Here is a 21,309-nt window from a genome sequence, read left to right as displayed (position 1 = left end):
TTTCAATAGCCTCGTTTTTTTGTTTTTTTTTTTTTCCATATGCATGCGAAAGCCGGACAATGAGTAAAGAAGACCAAAGAAGAATTGGTACCTTTGAATTATGGTGTTGGCAGAGAATATTGAATATTCCAGGGACTGTCAGAAGAACAAAAACACCTGTCTTGGAAGAAGTACAGCCATAATACTCCTTAGAAGGGAGGATGGCGAGACATTGTCTCACATACTTTGGATATGTTATCAGTAGGTTCCAGTCCCTGGAGAAGGGCATCATACTTGGTAAAGAAGAATCATCAAAAAAAGAGATCCTCAACAAAATGGAGTGACACAGTAGCAGCAACAATGAGTTCAAACATAGCTAAGATGTGAGGGTGACACAGGACTGGGCAGCATTTCATTCTGTTGTACGTGGGGTTGTTATGAGTCAGAATGCACTTGACAGCACCTAACAACAACAGTGTTGTAGACAGAATACTAAAATGACCCCAAGGACCCGTACCCTTGCATAATTCCATCCCCAGAGTGTGGACAGAGCCTATAAATATGATGGGCAATCACTTTCATGATTATGGTAGCTTATATGGCCAGCAGAATTTTGCATATGTAATTAAGGTTTTTTTTTAATCAGTTGACTTTGAGTTAATCACAAGAGAATTATTCACAGGGGAGGAGGGGAGGAGGCTGACCTAATCAGGTGAGCCTTTAAAGAGAAATCTGTAGCAACAAAGAAAAAGAAGGTATATTAAAAGTGAAAAAAAAAAAAAGGTATATCACCAACTGATTTCACAATAGCAGCAATGGAAATCAGAAGTTATTGGATTCATATCCTCAATGTGTCAAAAAAAAAAAAAAAGTCTATCTAGAATTGTATGCTCCACAAGAATATCTTATAAGAATGAGATATGAATAAGGATATTTTCAGCTGAACAAAAACTGAGCTTCTTGTCAGATGAAGTCATTTAAAAAAAAAAATCTAAAGTATAAATGAGTCAAAAGAGATGTGTTCCAGTTGAGAAATATGAGATGTAAGAAGGAATAAAGAGCAAAGAAAATGGTACATGTGTGGGCAAATCTAAATCAGCATTGACTTTCTACACCATAATAGCAAAGCTCTATGGCATTAAGAATACAGCAAAATAGACTTAAACTTCATTAAAAAATAACATTTAGTGTTAAAGTGGTATTACCCGGCTAAAGGTAAATGCGTTAATTTTAAAATAGGATAACTTAAATATGCATTAAACTTTCTAAGGTAATCACTGAATTATTAGTTTTCTATTGCTGCACAACAAAATACCATGAACTTAGCAGTTTAAAACAACACAAATTTATTTCACAGTGTCCCTGAGTCAGGAGCCCAGGTATGGTTCAGCTGGGACCTCTCATCAGGGTGTCACCAGGGTGAAATCAAGGTCTGAGCGAGGGTTGTAATCTCACCTGAGGCTTAGGGTCCTCTTCCAAGCTCACTGCTTTTAGAATAATTCAGATCCTTAAGGCTGTAGGACTAAGGTGCTCAGCTCCTTGAGGCTGCCTGCCATTCCCTGACACAGGGCCCTCTCTACAACATGGCAGCCAAGACTGCCTATTTTTCCTACTACCATTCATTTACTAAAAGAATTATAAAAGAATATAAAACTAATAATCAAATCAAGAGGAAAAATATTTTAGTAACCAAATAAGTAAGAAAATAGAGATGAAACGTTCAAATTCATAGAAAAACCAACTCATTAAAATTGGCACAAAAAATAGAAAATCTGAGTAGATCTATATCTGTATTCAAGATATTAAATCTGAAATTACATTTCTTCCTACATTCTGAGAAATTAATAAGCGAAGGAAGAAATAATAGCATAACCTCCTAGAGAATATAAAAAGATGTAACATCCTCCATCTCATTTTATGAGACCAGCAAAACTATGGCGGAAGCTATGGTATGCTCCATTCTTGGCTGAGGCAATGATTTCCTAGTTGATGGGGTGGCTGGAAGCTGAAAGCTCTCGGTGGAGTGCCTCAGTGGGAATTTCTACCAGCCAGAGAGACCTACATTCCCCAAAGTCACACTGCCCCAGAGGAATCTCATCCAGAGCTTAAAAGTCAAGACCTTTGCCTTTGGTATTGTTAAAACTCATTGCTGTCAAGTCGATTCCGCCTCATGAGCAACCTATAGGACAGAGCAGAACTGCCCAATAGAGTTTCCAAGGAGTGTCTGGTGGATTCGAACTGCTGACCTTTTGGTTAGCAGCTGTAGCGCTTAGCCACTACGCCACCAGAGTTTCCTTGGTATTGTTAGGTGCTGTAGAATCAATTTTTGACTCATAGAGACCCCATGCAACAGAATAGAACTGTCCCATAGGGCTTTCTATGCTGTAATATTTACAGGAGCAGATCACCAGGTCTCTCTCCTTCAAAGCTGCTGGGTGGGTTTGAACCGCCAATGTTTTGGTTAGCAGCGGAACTCTTACGCATTGTGCCACCAGGGCTATTCAGAAGTATAAAAGCCAAGCCCCATGACATAAGGATTAATAATGCCGAAGGGCCATCCTGGGTCAAGAACTCCTTTGAACTGCCTAAGGCCTCTGCTGTGGCTTCATCACAGTAAAGCTCCCTTTCTCAGTCCTACTTACATCACTGCCAGGTAAAAGTTGTTCACTCAAGCACTCCCCAGTAAATCACCTGCATGCAAGTCTCCATCTCAGAATCTTTTTTTTCCTGGGAAACCCAATCTAAAACAATCGTCTTGATATTGGAGTGGAAAAATATCAAATTCCCTCTTTTCACTTCTCTGCCATGTCTGTTTGATGCTAACTGTGCCTGCAGCACGTCTTCAGCTGACCCTAACCTCCCAGAGCCAGGTCAGATCTCCCTGCAAGCTTCAAACTACTGCAATACTGACCATTTTTCACTGTCCACCTAAGAAAATTGCCACTCCTTTGAAATCTTTTTTAGTTTCTCTTCTCGGAGCCATCCCTTCTGCTTCTGAGCGCCCATTCCTTGTACTTTTCAGAATTTCAGCCCTTTTCATTCTGTCTAATTCTGAGGTCTCAATTAATTACTTACCACTGAGAAGAACAGCCTGGAACGAAATGCAATTGAGCCTTCTGCGCAATTTGAACCACTGTTCTTGCTTATCCCAATAAGTTAATTTTCTTTTCAGTATATGTAAATAAATATATTATCAGACATTTTAAATTTTGAATTATAATGGTTATTGGTCTACTGGAATAGAGAAAAAAAAATAATTAAATGAATAACAGCACCAGGTAGCGAGAGCCCGAGGCAAAAGAATGATTAATGTTAGTTGATGATGATGTTTAAAGCAAGATTTTTTTTCCTCAATCTTGGGAGAATGCATAGCTGTCTTTTATGCTCTGGAGACAGCTGTTTTCATCATGGCGACAGCTGGAGCTATGGTATCCAGTAGACAACATCAGATCACTTCGAGGACCCGGTGTTTCCCATGAAAGGCTAGTTAGTGCCTCCTCCTGGAAACAAAGGACACATCAAAAGAAAGGATATGACAGAGATGACGAATAACTTAGTAGAGCCATCCAAATTATTTTAAGCCCAAGGCCTCAGGAAAAGAAAAAAAAAAAAAAATCAGCCTTACCTAAACTATGGCATGGGCTGATAAAGCACACATCTGATTAAAGACTCTTCATCACTAAAAAAAAAAAAAAAGTGCCCTAATTACTGCCATTATTAAAAACCTGTAATGCATAGCTACAGCATGCAGGGTCTGGTGAGAGGTTCAGAGGACACAACAGAGGATGTAACAAGCACCCATCCTTCCTCTTGGGACTCCTGATCTGCTATTCTGATCTCTTATTGTGAAGTTTCCCTTTGATTGTCCAGGAGTGAAAATGTGCAGAACTTCAAGTAAAAAGGACCAACACTTTGTAGTTCTTATTTTCCCCTCTATAGTTTCTTTCATTTCTATTTCCTTTCTTCCTGGTTAGGGACACCAGCCTCCACCTACCTACCCAATGCAGAAACTTGGGGTTGATTATAGTTTCTCTTCATCCTCACCTGGAGGTAAGGACTCACTCACCAAGTTCTTCAGGCTCTATCACCTAAATAGCGCTTCTCTTCCCAGTCGCCACCAACTCGGTAATTTGTGATTGAATTTACTCCAAGTATCTGTCTTCATTCTCCTCTCCTCCAATCCATTCTCTATACTTCAACAGAAAAACAAAAAAAATTGCTTCCCTTACCAACCTATACAAATCATGCCCAGACTCCCCATTTCCTCATTGGCCTCAGGCTAAAAAGTAAGCCCTTTAGCATTATATACAAAGTTCTTAATCATCTTTGTCCAAGTGTCATCTCCTGCTGACCTCCACTATTTGAAATTCTATGCTCTATTGATGCTGAACTCCTTCCATTTCCCCCAAATGGGTCAAATATTGCATGTTCCAATCCTTTGCATATTCTTCCTTCCTGCTCAAAATACATTTTTTCCTTCTGTTTGCTTCTCCCATCCTTGCCTAGAGAACTTCAACTCATCTCTGAGCCCATTACAGATGTCAAGTCACTCAGAAATATTTTCTGACACTCTGTCCTCAACTCTGGACCTTTCTGCTCTGCTTCCTGTTACCTTGACTGAGCTCCTGTGGTTCAAATCTCACTGTTCTTGGATCTTGTGGCAACATCTTCAGCTATATGTTAAAAGATTTACTAGCAACCAGGGACCATATCTTGCCCTGTATTTATCACCAGCACCTCCCACAGCCCCTGACATGTAATAGGTATAGAATAAATATTTTAAATGGAGTGCAATTGAATTAAGCTGAATAAAGACCTGGCTGCTGAGGGAGTGCATGCAAATAAAAAAATTCAAACGCAAATTGCCAAATATGCACTTATGGTGGCTGAAAACAGAGAGCAATTACTCTGGGCTAGAGGGAGGTAGGCAGAACATTCAACGGAATCAGTGTTGTTTTCCAGAGGCATTTCTGTTCATTTCAGTCCTCGCAGAGATACAGTGGACGTGGAACTGACTGATTCAGAAGTGCTGGGGTAGTATCAGCAGGTCCTTATTTTTGTCATAATGTTTAGTCATACTGTGTTCTTTAAAGCACTTGGAAAGTCAAACGGTAGATGTGTCTAGGTATTCCTGTGTGGGCAAGGTGGGGAGTGGGGTAGAGGGTGAGGGGCAGTTTCATTCCCAGAACAGAGGAAAAACTGTGAAAAGTGTCCTTACATCAAATTTTGTTGTGGTTGTTATGTCCTCGCCCCTACCATCCCTTCCATGGAGCAGAACTTTATATGAATGAACAATATAATTAATATCCCAGTCTGGTGTTTTTCTTTAGATTACTTAAAAATATCCAGAGTGAATCTAAGGAAAATAAGCAGGGCCTTGTCTTACACTGTATGATCATAAGGGTCTGTCAAGGTAATCATCGTCAGACCCGAGGGCCAGCCTATAAGACAGATGGCCTCTTTTGTCCTTTTGAGCATTAAGACGCACATTTCTGGCAGTTTTGTAAATAAACATTTGTCCCTCTTCCCAGCCCTCAAGTATTCAGTAATGCTGAATTCTAGTTTCTGACCATTCTGCTACAAAATAAAGTTTCAAATGAGAAAAGAAAGATATCTATGTATTTTGTTTTTTTAGTCAGAGAGCTAAATACTGGACTGCCTTATCGAAATTTTCATTCTTAATCTACAATGATGGTTCATTCAAATACTGCATCTCTTTAAACCCAGGAAATCCTTCACCTAAGTAAAAATGTCACAGGTGTCAGCCAGGAGACTGCTCCCCACTGTCCCAGGAAAATGTGGGTTCTGAACATTTTGCACAGGTCTAATGCCTTTCCTACACCTGACAGATACAAATCTATAATTTTCTCCAGAGATCTCACTGGTTCCTGGAGTAGGAGTTAGGAAAGTATCTGCCTTTCTTGGTCACAAATATCTAAAAATTGACTTTGCCAATAATGGGCAAACTCATACAATGTTCTTAAGTAAACAAGCTTGTGGCTATTTGAGTCAAAAACTCCACCTGGTTTGCTGACCCCAACCCCATGATGTATACTTTGCTTTGGCAGGGAGAGGAAGCAGGCAGATGGAAACATTTCAAGAGGAGAGATTACCTCTGACAATGAAACAGCACCATAGTACCTAGTTGTTGTTTTTGGGTGCCATCTAGTCAGTTCCTACACTTAGAGACCCTATGTACAAAAGAACGAAACACTGCCCGGTCCTGCGTCATCCTCACAATTGTTGTGCTTGAGCCCATTATTGCAGCCACTGTGTCAATCGCTCTCTTCCAGGGTCTTCCTCTTTTTCACTGACCCTCTCCTTTACTAAGTATAACTTTCTCCAGGGACTGGTCCCTTCTGATAACATGTCCAAAGTATGTGAGACAAAGTCTTGCCATCCTTGCTTCTAAGGAGCATTCTGGCTGTACTTCTTCCAAGACACATTCGTTTATTTTTCTGACAGTCCAGGGTATATTCAATATTCTTCACCGTGCCATAATTCAAAGGCATCAATTCTTCTTTGGTCTTCTTTATTCATTGTCCAGCTTTCACATGTATATGAGATGATTAAAAATACCATGGCTTGAGTCAGGCACACCTTGGTCCGCAAAGTAACATCTTTGCTTTCTAACACTTTAAAAGAGGTTTTTTGCAGCAGATTTGCCCAGTGTAATGTATTGTTTGATTTCTTGACTGCTGCTTCCACAGGCATTGATTGTGGACCCAAATAAAATGAAAACGTTGACAACTTCAACATTTTCTCCATTTATCATGATTTTGCTTAATGGTCCAGTTGTGAGGATTTTTGTTTTCTTTGTGTTGAGACGTGATCCATACTGAAGGCTGTGGTCTTTGATCTTCATTAGTAAGTGCTTCAAGTCCTCTTCCCTTTCAGCAAGCAAGGTTCTGTCATCTGCATAATGCAGGTAGTTAATTAGTCTTCCTCCAATTCTGATGCCCTGTTTTTCTTCATATAGCCCAGCTTCTCTGATTATTTGCTCAGTATACAGATTGAATAAGTACTGTGAAAGGATACAATCCTGATGCACATCTTTTCTGATTTTAAACCATGTGGTAACCCCTTATTCTGTTCAAATGACTGCCTCTTGGTCTAGGTATAGGTTCCTCATGAGCACAATTAAGTGTTCTGGAATTCCCATTCTTCATAATGTTATCCATAATTTGATATGATCCACAGAGTTGAATGCCTGTGCATAACCAATAAAACACAGGTAAACATTTTTCTGGTATTCTCTGCTTTCAGCTAAGGTCCATCTGACGTCAGCAATGATATCCCTGGTTCCACATCCTCTTCTGAATCCAGCTGGAATTTCTGGCAGTTCCCTGTTGATGTACTGCTGTGACTGCTTTTGAATGATCTTCAGCAAAGTTTTACTTGTGTGTGATATTAATGATATTTCCACATTCTGTTGGATCACCTTTTTTTTGGAATGGGCACAAATATGGAGTTCTTCCAGTTCGTTGGCCAGGTAGCTGTCTTTCAGATTTCTTGGCCTAGATGAGTGAGTACTTCCCAGGCTGCATCCATTTGTTGAAACATCTCAGTTGGTATTCCATCAATTCCTGGAGACTTATTTTTCGCCAATGCCTTCAGTGCAGCTTGGACTTCTTCAGTACCATCAGTTCTTTATCATACGCTACCTCCTGAAATGGTTGAACATCAAACAATTCTTTTGGGCATAGTGACTCTGTGTAAATGTTATGGATTGAAATGTGTCCCCCAAAAATGCATATCAATTTGGGTAGACCATGTATTGTGTGATTGTCCACCATTTTGTCATCTGATGTGATTTTCCTATGTGTTATAAATCCTAACTCTATGATGTTAATGAGGCAGGATTAGAGGCAATTATGTTAATGAGGCAAGACTCACTCTACAAGATTAGATTGTGTCTCACGCCAATCTGTTTTGAGATAGAAAAGAGAGGAGTGAGCAGAGAAGCCTGGGGAACTCATGCCACCAAGAAAGCAGTGCCAGGAGCAGAGTGCATTCTTTAGACTCAGGGTTCTTGTATGGAGAAGTTTCTAAGCCAAGGGAAGATTGATGACAAGGATCTTCCCCCAGAGCCAGCAGAAAAAGAAAGCCTTACCGTGGAGTTGACACCCTGAATTTCGACTTCTTGCCTACTAGACTGTGAAAGAATAAATTTCTCTTTGTTAAAGCCATATGCTTGTGGTATTTCTGTTATATCAGCACTAGATAACTAAGACAGTGTTCCTTCTATCCTCTTTTGATACTTCCTGCATCTTTTAATATTTTTCTCACAGAATCCTTCACTATCGCAACTCAAGCCTTGAATTTTCTCTTCAGTTCTTTCAGCTTGAGAAATGCTGAGCACGTTCTTCCCTTTTGGTTTTCTAACTCTCGAACTTTGCACATAGTACATTACCACTTCTGATTCAGCAAGCTCCAGACCTTAGTCCTTATGGGTTTGGGTTAGGTGTCCTCACCTTTCAAACAAGAATACAGAGAGAAAGAGACCATGTCCCCAACCTTGTCCCCCAGCACCCCATATGTTTGGGCACTGCTGGTACCCGTACACTCAGCCCGATAAAACCCACCACCATCCTGACTGAAGCTGGGTCTTTCCTCTCAGAAACAGCTTCTTTCACACAGTGGCACCATTCGAAAGCCTAAAATTTTCATTCTTCTGGTGAGATCTACTAAGTAGATTCTGCAAATGAAAGGTGGTGTGGGAGTATCAATATCTATTGTATGAAACTGTGAGTTGTTTGAATGTATAAAAATCACGGACTCTGGGTAGACAGTTTTGTTAAGAATATGTTCCACCTGTCTGAAAAGACTTGTTGTATCACTGCAAAAAGCTACCAAAATGTAACCTAGGCATGGCAAGCCCTCTCTTTTTTGCCAGATAATCACAATCCTCATTTGAGGAGGGTGGAGTGTCTTGACTGCTGCCAGCACCTGCAGTGACCCCACCTAGTAATTATTTTTCAGTGGACTCTCATTTCTGTCAGAGCCCTGTAAAACAACTGAGAAGGAAATTGGTCTCCATCATCTACTCAAATACATCCTGCCATTCCAGTCTTATTACAGCTGAACACATAGCAAACTCAATGGAAGGGCATCAAGGTTTCTATCGAAAGGTCAAGTATCTCAAAAAAGTGTTACAGGGCGAGGGACAATAGCTTTTTAATTTCTTTATCTATATGTTCATATTTATTTACATATATATGTCTTCATATGTAATATTCACATATATTTATTTAGCTAAATGAACTCTATATAGCTTACTTATTCCTTCATACCAAACATCAGATGGAAGTCATACAGACCTGTTGTTGTTGTTGTTGTTAGGTGCCGTCAAGTCGGTTCTGACTCATAGCGACCCTATGCACAACAGAATGAAACACTGCCCAGTCCTGAGCCATCCTTACAATCATTGTTATGCTTGAGCTCATTGTTGCAGCCACTGTGTCAACCCACCTCGTTGAGGGTCTTCCTCTTTTCTGCTGACCTTGTACTCTGCCAAGCATGATGTCCTTCTCCAGGGACTGATCCCTCCTGATAACATTTCCAAAGTATGTAAGACGCAGTCTTGCCATCCTTGCCTCTAAGGAGCATTCTGGCTGTAATTCTTCCAAGACAGATTCGTTTGTTCTTTTGGCAGTCCATGGTATATTCAATATTCTTTGCCAACGCCACAATTCAAAGGTGTCAATTCTTCTTTGGTCTTGCTTATTCATTGTCCAGCTTTCACATACATACAATGCGATTGGAAATACCATGGCTTGGGTCAGGCACACTTTAGTCTTCAAGGTGACATCTTTGTGCTTCAACATTTTGAAGAGGTCCTTTGCAGCAGATTTGCCCGATGCAATGCGTCTTTTGATTTCTTGACTGCTGCTTCCATGGCTGTTGATTGTGGATCCAAGTAAAATGAAATCCTTGACTACTTCAATCTTTCCTCCGTTTATCATGATGTTGCTCATTGGTCCAGTTGTGAGGATTTTTGTTTCCTTTATGTTGAGGTGCAATCCATACTGAAGGCTGTGGTCTTTGATCTTCATTAGTAAGTGCTTCAAGTCCTCTTCACTTTCAGCAAGCAAGGTTGCATCATCTGCATAAGGCAGGTTGTTAATGAGTCTTCCTCCAATCCTGATGCCCTGTTCCTCTTCATATAGTCCAGCTTCTAGCATTATTTGCTCAGCATACAGGTTGAATAGGTATGGTGATAGAATACAACCTTGACGCACACCTTTCCTGACTTTAAACAAATTAGTATCCCCTTGTTATGTCCAAACAACTGCCCCTTGATCTATGTAAAAGTTCCTCATGCACACAATTAAGTGTTCTGGAATTCCCATTCTTCGCAACGTTATCCATAGTTTGTTATGATCCACACAGTCGAATGCCTTTGCATAGTCAATAAAACACAGGTAAACATCCTTCTGGTATTCTCTGCTTTCAGCCACGATCCATCTGACATCAGCAATGATACCCCTAGTTCCATGTTCTCTTCTGAAACCGGCCTGAATTTCTGGCAGTTCCCTGTCGATATACTGCTGCAGCCGTTTTTGAATGATCTTCAGCAGAATTTTGATTGCGTGTGGTATTAATGATATTGTTCTATAATTTCCACATTCAGTTGGGTCACTTTCTTGGGAATAGACGTAAATATGGATCTCTTCCAGTCAGTTGGCCAGGAAGCTGTCTTCCATATTTCTTGGCATAGACGAGTGAGCACCTCCAGCGCTGCATCTGTTTGTTGAAACATCTCAATTGATATTCCATCAATTCCTGGAGCCATGTTTTTCGCCAATGCCTTCAGAGCAGCTTGGACTTCTTCCTTCAGTACCATTGGTTCATGATCATATGCCACCTCTTGAAATGGTTGAACATCGACTAATTCTTTTTGGTGTAATGACTCTGCGTATTCCTTCCATCTTCTTTTGATGCTTCTTAAGCCGTTTAATATATTCCCCATAGAATCCTTCACTATTGCAACTCGAGGCTTGAATTTTTTCTTCAGTTCTTTCAGCTTGAGAAACAGCGAGTGTGTTCTTCCTTTTGGTTTTCCATCTCCAGCTCTTTGCACATGCCATTATAATACTTTACTTTGTCTTCTCGAGCTGCCCTTTGAAATCTTCTGTTCAGTTCTTTTACTTCATCAATTCTTCCTTTTGCTTTAGCTGCTTGACATGCGAGATCAAGTTTCAAAGCCTTCTCTGACAACCGTCTTGGTCTTTTCTTTCTTTCCTGTCTTTTTGATGACCTTTTGCTTTCTTCTGGGGTGATGTCCTTGGTGTCATTCCCCATCTCACCTGGTCTTCGGTCACTAGTGTTCAATGCATCAAATCTATTCTTCAGATGGTCTCTAAATTCAGGTGGGATATACTCAAGGTCATATTTTGGCTCTCGTGGACTTGTTCTGATTTTCTTCAGTTTCACCTTGAACTTGCATATGAGCAATTGATGGTTTGTTCCACAGTCGGCCCCAGGCCTTGTTCTGACTGATGATATTGAGCTTTTCCATCGTCTCTTTCCACAGATGTAGTCAGTTTGATTTCCGTGTTCCATCTGGTGAGGTCCATGTGTATAGTCACCATTTATGTTGGTGAAAGAAGGTAATTGCAAGGAAGAAGTCTTTGGTCTTGCAAATTCTATCATTCGATCTCCGACATTGTTTCTATCACCACGGCTGTATTTTCCAACTACTGATCCTTCTTTGTTTCCAACTTTTGCATTTCAATCGTCAGTAATTATCAATGCATCTTGATTGCATGTTTGATCAATTTCAGACTGCAGCAGCTGATAAAAATCTTCTATGTCTTCATCTTTGGCCCTAGTGGTTGGTGCATAAATTTGAATAATAGTCATATTAACTGGTCTTCCTTGTAGTCATATGGATATTATCCTATCACTGACAGCATTGTACTTCAGGATAGATCTTGAAATATTCTTTATGACGATTAATGCAACACCATTCCTCTTGAAGTTGTCATTCCTAGCACAGTAGACTATATGATTGTCCCATTCAAAATGGCCAATACCAGTCCATTTCAGTTCATTGATGCCTAGGATATCGATGTTTATGTGTTCCATTTCATTTTTGACGATTTCCAGTTTTCCTAGATTCATACTTCGTACATTCCAGGTTCAGATTATTAATGGATGTTTGCAGCTGTTTCTTCTCATTTTGAGTCATACCACATCAGCAAATGAAGGTCCCGAAAGCTTTACTCTATCCACATCATTAAGGCTGACTCTGCTTTGAGGAGGCAGCTCTTCCCCAGTCATCTTTTGAGTGCCTTCCAACCTGGGGGGCTCATCTTCCGGCACTGTATCAGATAGTGTTCCGCTGCTGTTCATAAGGTTTTCACTGGTAATGCTTTTCGGAAGTAGACTGCTGGGTCCTTCTTCCTAGTCTGTCTTAGTCTGGAAGCTCAGCTGAAACCTGTCCTCCATGGGTGACCCTGCTGGTATCTGAATACTGGTGGCATAGCTTCCAGCATCACAGCAATACACAAGGCCCCACAGTACGACAAACTGACAGACACGTGGGGGCATACAGAGCTAGGCATTCCAAAAAAAGAAAGGGTATTCAAGAATGTTCCTGCTCTCCAACTCACTTTCTCTCTCCTCCAAACCCCCACTACAGGCCATGATTTCACAGAGTCCTCTTGTTTGTGCCTTCCAAATCCAGTTCAGACTTCATGGCCACAAGAGCTATGTTAATTAATGCATTAGCTGACCTAAGGAGCCAGAGTACCTCAGCAAAAACAAACCAAACCCCACTGCCATTGAGTTAATTCTAATTCACTGAGACTCCATGAGTTACAGAGTAGAACTGCCCACTAGGTATTTTTTCTGTGACTTTTTTTTCCACTTGTGACCTTTCTCCACCTCAGACTTTTCTCCTTCCCAAAAGCCACTGTGTGGGTTCGAACCACCAACACTTTGGTAAGTAGAGGAAGGCAAACCACTTGTACCACCTGGGAACCTCAGCGAGACCAGTGATATTTTTCCCCATAGAATGGAAAAGCCTGGTCTCACTTGAGGTGAGACTTTCTCTCCTGTTAGACTAATTCCATCTTCTTCAAAAACAAAAACTATGTTATTGTCCTGAGAAGCATTGATTCTTGTCTGGGTCTCATTTATCTTGTAAGAACCACCATATAGCTGTTAAGAGTTCTTTATTTGCCCTCAGGATTGGAAGGATGAGCTCTGACTGGATTGTTTTAACACCAAATGTGGCTTACCTTCCTTCCCACCACATTCCCAATAAAAGAGGGAAAATTTTCCCTTTGACCCACCATGTTAGTTTAGTATAAAATGTATTTTTAAGAATTTCTGTTGGTTTGTCTAAAGAATATATGCATTAGGCATTCTAGCAAGGTGCAATTATATTTGAGATCACATCCATAATTCATGGAATGAATACTACATCATCTATTAAAAGCCGTGTAGAACCAGGAGGTTTAGCTAAGACCCCTACTCAGTGTGGCATGTTGAATTCATATAGTCATGGACATTTTGATAAGCTAATTTAGAAGAACTCAGGATAGAAAGTCCTAGTAGGGAGAGAAGAATACAGTTCACAAGTGGAATGGTGGTCTTGAGATCAGGAAATCAGGGACATTGTTGTCATTTAATCAGAGAACATAACTTTTAGGTGATAGTGGGAATATTGGCGGAAAGACCTGGCAATCTGCTTCCACAAAAGATTAAAAAACCTACTGCCTTCAAGTCGATACTGACTCATAGTGACCCCATAGGGTTTCCAAAACTATAAATGTCTATGGAAGCAGACTGCCACATCTTTCTCCCGTGGAGCAGCTGGTGGTTTCGAATTACTGACCTTTCGGTTAGCAATCACTTTAACCACTGCACCACCTTATAGCCAAGAAAATCCAATGGGGCAGCTCTACTCTGTCATCTGGGGTCTCTATGAGTCAGAATCGAATCTACTGCAGTGGGTTTGGTTTGGGTTTTGGGGAAGAGAGTGAGCAGGAAGGTGTTAAGGCTATTTTCCCTCAGGGATAAATGCACGGCAAGAAAGGATTATTTCCTCAGTCACCAGGATGCAAACTAAAAAAGACTACCTTAAAAAGCATACAATACTTTCTCAAAGTGCTCTTATGAACACTTTTTAATCCTTGGACTATCACTTTGAGAAAAAGAAGATACGAGTTTTATTTTCTACTAGTTAAGAAAAGTAAGTCCTCAGAAGTCGAACATTTTGGATTGCAAAAGTAACAGAGAACTCATCGTTGTGCAAGTTGATCTTACCATCATAGGAGTGACATTATATTACCACAGAGGCTGGGCAAACCCTAGCCATCTCAGAAATATTCCATGGAATTCTGTAGTTGTTTTACTGCCAGATGGTACAGGTTCACCTTTCTTTCCAATTATTTATTATTAGGATATTTTCCAAGTTACAGGGCAGATTATGCCATTGTGTTCTCTTTATTAAAGGACAAATACATTTACAGTTAAATGAAGAGTTAGATTCTAGCTTTTTAAACTGCTGCCCTAATGCGTTGATTTAATCAACTTTCACTGAATATCTTTTATGTTTAAGTGTATGTCAGAGCAATGGCGGTGGGGTGAGGGATGCAGGAGGAAGCAAAAAGGAGTAAGACACTAGCCATGCTGGGGAGGCGCTTGCAACTTAGTAGACGAAATTATAGGGGAACACAAAGAATTAAAATATGAGGTGAAATGTCATACATACTGTGAGAAAGGTACACAAAAAAATGCTATGAGGGTTTAGACAACGGGTCATCTATATCTAATTAGCCAAATTAAAGAAGACAAAGGAGGAGTCATATTAGACTTAGATATCAAAAAAATAACTAGAATATGTTGGAAAATACAGATTCGTAGAATGTTGTTGTCTTAGTCATCTAGTGCTGCCATAACAGAAATACCATAAGTGGATAGCTTTAACAAAGAAAAATTTATCCTTTCACAGTCTAGTAGGCTACAAGTCCAAATTCAGGGCATCAGCTCCAGGGGAAGTCTTTCTCTAACAGCTCTGGAGGAAGGTCCTTGTCATCAGTCTTCCATTGGTCTAAGAGCATCTCAGCACAGGAACCTCAGGTCCAAAAGACACACTCTGCTCCTGGCGCTACTTTCTTGGTGGTTAAGAGGTCCCCATGTCTCTTTGCTCACTTCTGTCTTTTATATCTCAAAAGAGATTGGCTTAATATACTATCCAATCTTGTAGATCTCATCAATATAACTGCTGCTAATCCATATTATTGTATCATAGTGATAGAATTTACAACACATAGAGAAATCACATCAGATGATAAAATTGCAATTATACAATCATACAAGGGAATCATGACCTAGCCAAGTTGACAGATATTTTGGGGCGACACAATTCAATCCATGACAGTTGTGAAAAAAGATGCTAAGGCAAAAAAGCGTAGACCTTTTTTGGTCCACACATCTACCCTGTAACATCTTCTGTATACATTTTTTTTGTTGTTGACAGGATCCCCAGCTTATAGCAAAATCTCAAAAGTGGTCCATATCCTGAAAATATTTAGGCATGCTCTGGTGTACATCAAATTCTGTGAAAATCAAGAAATCCAAGTTGTTTAATGTGAAACACACATTTCACCCTGTGAACAGTTAAAGCATAAGACCATCAAATAATAGGTCAGGAAGGAAACTATTTCAATTCCTTCATTTTGAAAGTGAAGAAATGAGACACTGAGAAGTGATGGGTTTTCAGCATGGTCAGTGAGCTTGTTATTCAGCTTAGAGATAAAGCTAATTTTTAGGAAGCATTCATTACAAATACTTGAAGAATGGACTTTATTTAGTAGGCAATAGGAAGCCGTTCAATCGTTTTAGACCAGGAGAGCATATATACAAGGGCCTAGATTCAAGAAGGCCAACTGAGAGTTTATTGCAATGGTTCAAATAAGAACTAGAGATGGTCCAAATCAAAGTGGTGAGAGAGGAAATGAAAAGGAGGTAATGGATTCAAAAAGTTTAATGAATATGAAATCCACAGAACTCAGAATGGATAGACATGAGCAGTGAAGAATAGGTAGTCATCGAAGGTGCCTCGTAGGTTTCAAGTCTTGGAAACTAGGAGAATACTGCTACTGCAAAAATATATAACCCACTGGGGGAACCAGTTTCAGAAGAAAAATATTTGGCTTTGGATATAGATGATTTTATTAACAAAGTAAATTATGCCAATTTCCTAACAAAATGTATGGCTCTACATTTAGTTTTCAAGAGGGAACTGGCATTGACCCAATGACAGCTTCATGCTCAGAGTTGACATCCATTTTTGGCCTGGTATTGACTTCCTACTGGGCTATGCACACTATGTGCAAGCAATAAAAATGTGCTTAATCGAGTTTCTCTAATGGCATTGTATAATTGTAAATGTAGGAAAAATCAGAATAATTTTCATTTTGCCCATAGATTTACTGATAATAGCTATAGCTGCATCAATTCACATAACTTATAAAATCATGCTAATGACTCACTTTAATAAACATTTAATGAGCTCCTATGATATAGAAATGACTTCTAGGTACTTTTTGAGGAGTGTGCAAAAAATTCATGACAGAGTCTTTAACTTTAAGTAGCAGGCAATTTAGTGGGAATGTCAGACATAAATACAGTCACATCTTTCCCATTAATACCATATTGCTAGAAGTCTTGGAACGTGTGAATATCCCCTTTGCTTTTCCCTTGAAAATATTTTCATTCTACTAGAACTTGGGGGCTGGTGAGGATCAGCTGAAAATTCAAAAATAAACTTTATCACTACAAGAAATCAAGAAACACATGTAAGCTTGTTTCCAGCTTTCACAATTGTTCCACGTGAAGTTGATGGTAGGCTATGGCTGGCAGAACAAAAAGTCAAGTTTCAGACTTGTGGGTGTGTGTTCTGAGTTCAACAGTAATCCAGTACGGATTCTTCTAAGATCTGATTAGAGGTTCCCATGTGGTGCAAACAGTTTGAGCTTGACTACTAAACTAAAGGTTGGTGGTTCAAATCCACCCAGGAGCACCGTGGAAGAAAAGCCCAGTGATCTGCTTCCTTTAAGATTACAGCCAAAAAAAAAAAACCCTGTGGAACAGTTCCACTCTTAATACATGGGCTCACTGTGATTAGGAAACAACTCGATGCCAATGGGTTTGGTTTTTTGGCTTTAGTGTCAGCTGATTACTTTTAGTTGTATGTCTAGGAAAACACATAAGACTCGACAAGTTCTCTTCCCTTGAAACTCCAATTTTTGCACAGGGAAGGCATACATCTTCAGTATCCTTGAGTTTTCCCTTTACAAAAACTTTAGTCTTCATTCAAACTTTTTCACTTTCCTATCATATCTTTGAGGAAGACCCTCAATGAAATGGATTGACACAGTGGCTGCAACAATGGGCTCAAGCATAACAATGATTGTGAGGATGACGCAGGACTGGGCAGTGTTTCATTCTGTTGTACATAGGGTCACTATGAATGGGAACCGATTCTAAGGCACCTAATAACAACAACATCCTGTTTGCTATAACAATTTTACTTTTCTTTCAGTTGAATTTTGTTAATGTCACAGTGAAACTAAATGATGCAAAATGAAAAGATGAACCCAGGGTGAGTGCCAGTTACTGATAAGTCTCCTTGCACCATGCCTTTTGTCTTCCTTCAAGCTGCTGGTTTCTGTGAAGAGATTCCAGCCTTTGTCTGAAACCCTAGAGCTCTGAGCCAGCAGCTGGCATATGTCATAATTACTTTAGAGTTGGACTAATACAAGAGCATTGAGAAATAATGAGATTTGCCTGAAAAATTATTATGAGCATATCTTAAAGATTTAGATCAAGTTTTGCCTCTCCTTATTCTAAAGTATTAAATACGTTAATGACGTGACCTGCAGTAAGAATAGAATATTCTTATTGTAAGTGTGAATGGCACAGAAATAGATGAGTGCAAGTTAGAACAAATTGTGAATATATGCAGTGCCATTATCAGCAAGCAAAGTTAGTTGGGAGAGTGCAAGACCACTCCCTGAAGACTGAGCTGAGAAACTACGGATGTGTGTCAAGGATCTAAATGGGCTTCAGATGTAATCATACCTGAAACTGTGTAGATCAAACCCTTAACTTCAACAGCCTTTCTTAGCAACGTTTTTTCAGTAGACCTTTAGATGGTTCAGACTTACCCTCATGGAAGCATTGTGGCCTAATGGGAAGCAGCTCTACCCAGCTGCAGGCAGTGGAATATAATTACTAAGTTGGTCCTCTGGAGTGAGACTGTTTGAACTTCAGTCAAACTCTCCTTTCCTGTCACTTACTAGTCATGTGACATTAAGCAGTTACTTAACCTAAGCCAAGTTGTCCTCCTCTGTAAAATGAGCATAATGACCAGCAATACTTCATGAAGTTTTCAAGAAGGTTAAATGAGATAATACATTTAAATTGTTTAGCAGAATGCCTAAGTATTAGCAAGCACTCACAAAAGTTATCATTATTAAAAAAAAAAAAAAAACCTGTTGCCTTCGAGTGGCTTCTGACTCTTAGCGACCCTATAGAACAGAGTAGAACTGCCCCATAGGCTTTCCAAGGAGTGCCTGGTAGATTCAAACTGCCATTCTTTTGGTTAGCAGCCGAGCTCTTAACCACCGTGCCACCAGGGCTCCATTATTATTATTATTATTATTATTATGCATTCTGAATTCCTTATAGAGTTTGCAGCCATCTCTTCTTAAAACAGCTCCTTTAGTGATTCAGCTCATTGACTCCCCTCCACACTGATGAATACTCCTTCTCTAAGAATCTGCCTCAGAGTGTCAATCTTACAGTCCTTTAGCCCTCCACTCATACCTACCAGAATCATTCTACCATGACTGTGAAACATATAATTCATGGGCTAACTGATTGCCTCATTCTCTTTCTCCATTTCTGAGAGTTGGTTATAGCTATCCCAGGGCAACTTCTCCTCCTGTATCTTCTCCATCACCACCTTCTCATATAAGATTTAATATTTATATGTGTTTTCTCCTATTAACATTAATGATTCTATTCTCTGTTACCCTCCTCCTTTATGAAGTTGAAACTAACTAATGCAACTAGACTCGAAGGAATAGACTTAGAAAAGGAAATCTTCTACAAAGACAGTGCATTAGAATATATATAATTTAAGGGCATAATTTTCTATTTAGGCTTACAGAAAATAAGCTCTTCGTTTTATGATTTCTCAAAAAAAAAATTCACTCATATTAATTTCTAGGTCCCTAAAGATGGAACGGGGGCCCTGGTGGCACAATGGTTAAGCTTTCGGCTATGAATCAAAGGTCGGTGATTTGAACCTACCAGTGGCTCTGCAGGAGAAAAGACCTGGCAATCTGCTTCTGTAAAGATTATAGCCTAGAAAACCCAGTAGGGCAGTTATACCATGTCCTACAGGGTGGCTATGAGTTAGAATTGACTCAAGAGCACACAACAACAGCAACGAAGTTGAGTCATCATCTTTAAAGTTAGATCATGGGAATAATAGCTTATTAATTTGTTTATAAATATGGATTCTATTCTAAGAAGCTTATCATTGTAGAGGAAACCATGTATAAGTAAATACTACCTTGCAAGGTATAAAATTGTGTTATAAAAAACATTGAGGCCAACAAACACACAAAAATATGCTCAATATCATTTAACATTAAAACAAACAAACAGACCCATTGCCGTCGAGTCAATTCCAACTCATAGTGACCCTAAAGTACAGATTAGAACTGCCCAGTAGGGTTTCCAAGAGCACCTGGTGGATTCGAACTGCCGACCTTTTGGTTAGCAGCCTTAGCTCTTATCATTAAGGAAATACAAATCAAAACCACAATGAGGTACCTCTCCACACAAAATAAGATGGCTATAGAAAAAAAAATAACAGAAAACAAAAACCATTGACAAGGTCACGGAAAAACTGGAATGCTAGTGCTTTGCTTGTGGGAATGCAAAATGGTTCAGCCTCCAAGGAAAACAATTTGGCAGATCCTCAAAAAGTTAAACATAGAATTATCATGACCCTGCAATTGCACTTCTAGGTATAAAACCAAAAAAAAAAACGAAACCGGTTGCCATCCAGTCAATGCTGGTTCATAGCGACCCTATAGGACAGATTAGGACTGCACTGCAGGGTTTCCAAGGAGCGCCTGGTGGATTCGAACTGCCGACCTTTTGGTTAGCAACCATAGCTCTTAACCATTATGCCACCAGAATTGCCCTAGTATATACCCCCTAAAAAATTGAAAAGAGATATTCATACAAGTACATGTACACATACGTCCACAGCAGCACTATTCACAATGGCCATAAAGTGTAAACAGACCAAGTGTTCATCAATGGATGGATAAACAGATATGGTATACACATACAGTGGAATATTACTCAGTCATAAAAAGGAATAAAGTACTGATACTTACTACAACATGGACTAATCCCCGAAACATCACGCTAAGTGAAAGAAGATAGATGTGGAAGATTACATACTGTAAGTTCTATTTATATGAAATATCCAGAATAGATACATCCATAGGGACGGAATGCAGATTGGTAGTTGCCAGGGGCTGGGGGAGAAGAAAATGGGGAGAAACTGCTTAATGTGTCACGGGTTTTACTTTGGAGGGATGGAAATATTTTGGAACTAAATAGAGGCAGTGGTGGCAAAACATTGTGAATGTACTAAATGCCACTGAATTGTTCACCTTCAAGTGGTTAATTTTATGTTAGAGGAATTTCATCTCAATAAAATTTTTTTTTTTAATTAGATAAAGGGTGACGGGAGCTCTGAAGTGAGAGAAAAAAAAAAAGAAGAAATTTCCCAATATAGAATCAGGACCAGCTTCTTAGAAAAAGGCATGAGCTGAGTCATGAAAGGTTCAGAAATGTGACTGTGGCTTAAAAAATATTTGTTGAATTCACTGGAGAAATGTGGTATATAAAATCAGGGAGGTTCATCTTAGTTAACTGTTAAGATCCCTTTATCTTGTCATGCAATAGCTATTGTATTTTCATCCCAAAAAATTCCTAAACCGACTCACAGTGGTCTGAACTTTTGGTTGCCTACTGTGGTCTATAACAAATGTTAGCAAACTTTTTCTCTAAAAGGCAGGGGTAAATTAACCAGTAAGAACGGTAAGCACTGGCTTACGATAAGCAATTACTCGTTGGGTAATCTGTACCTGCTAAAAGGCCAGAGAGTAAATACCTCAGGCTTTGCAAGCCATACAGTCTCTGTTGCAACTACTAAACTCTGCTGTTGTGGTGTAAAAACAGTCATGGATAATACATAAATGAACGTGCCTGGCTGTGTTC

Source organism: Elephas maximus, chromosome 4 (assembly GCF_024166365.1).
Source record: "Elephas maximus indicus isolate mEleMax1 chromosome 4, mEleMax1 primary haplotype, whole genome shotgun sequence".
Classification (NCBI taxonomy): Eukaryota; Metazoa; Chordata; class Mammalia; order Proboscidea; family Elephantidae; genus Elephas; species Elephas maximus.
Note: the sequence above shows the minus strand (reverse complement) of the source record.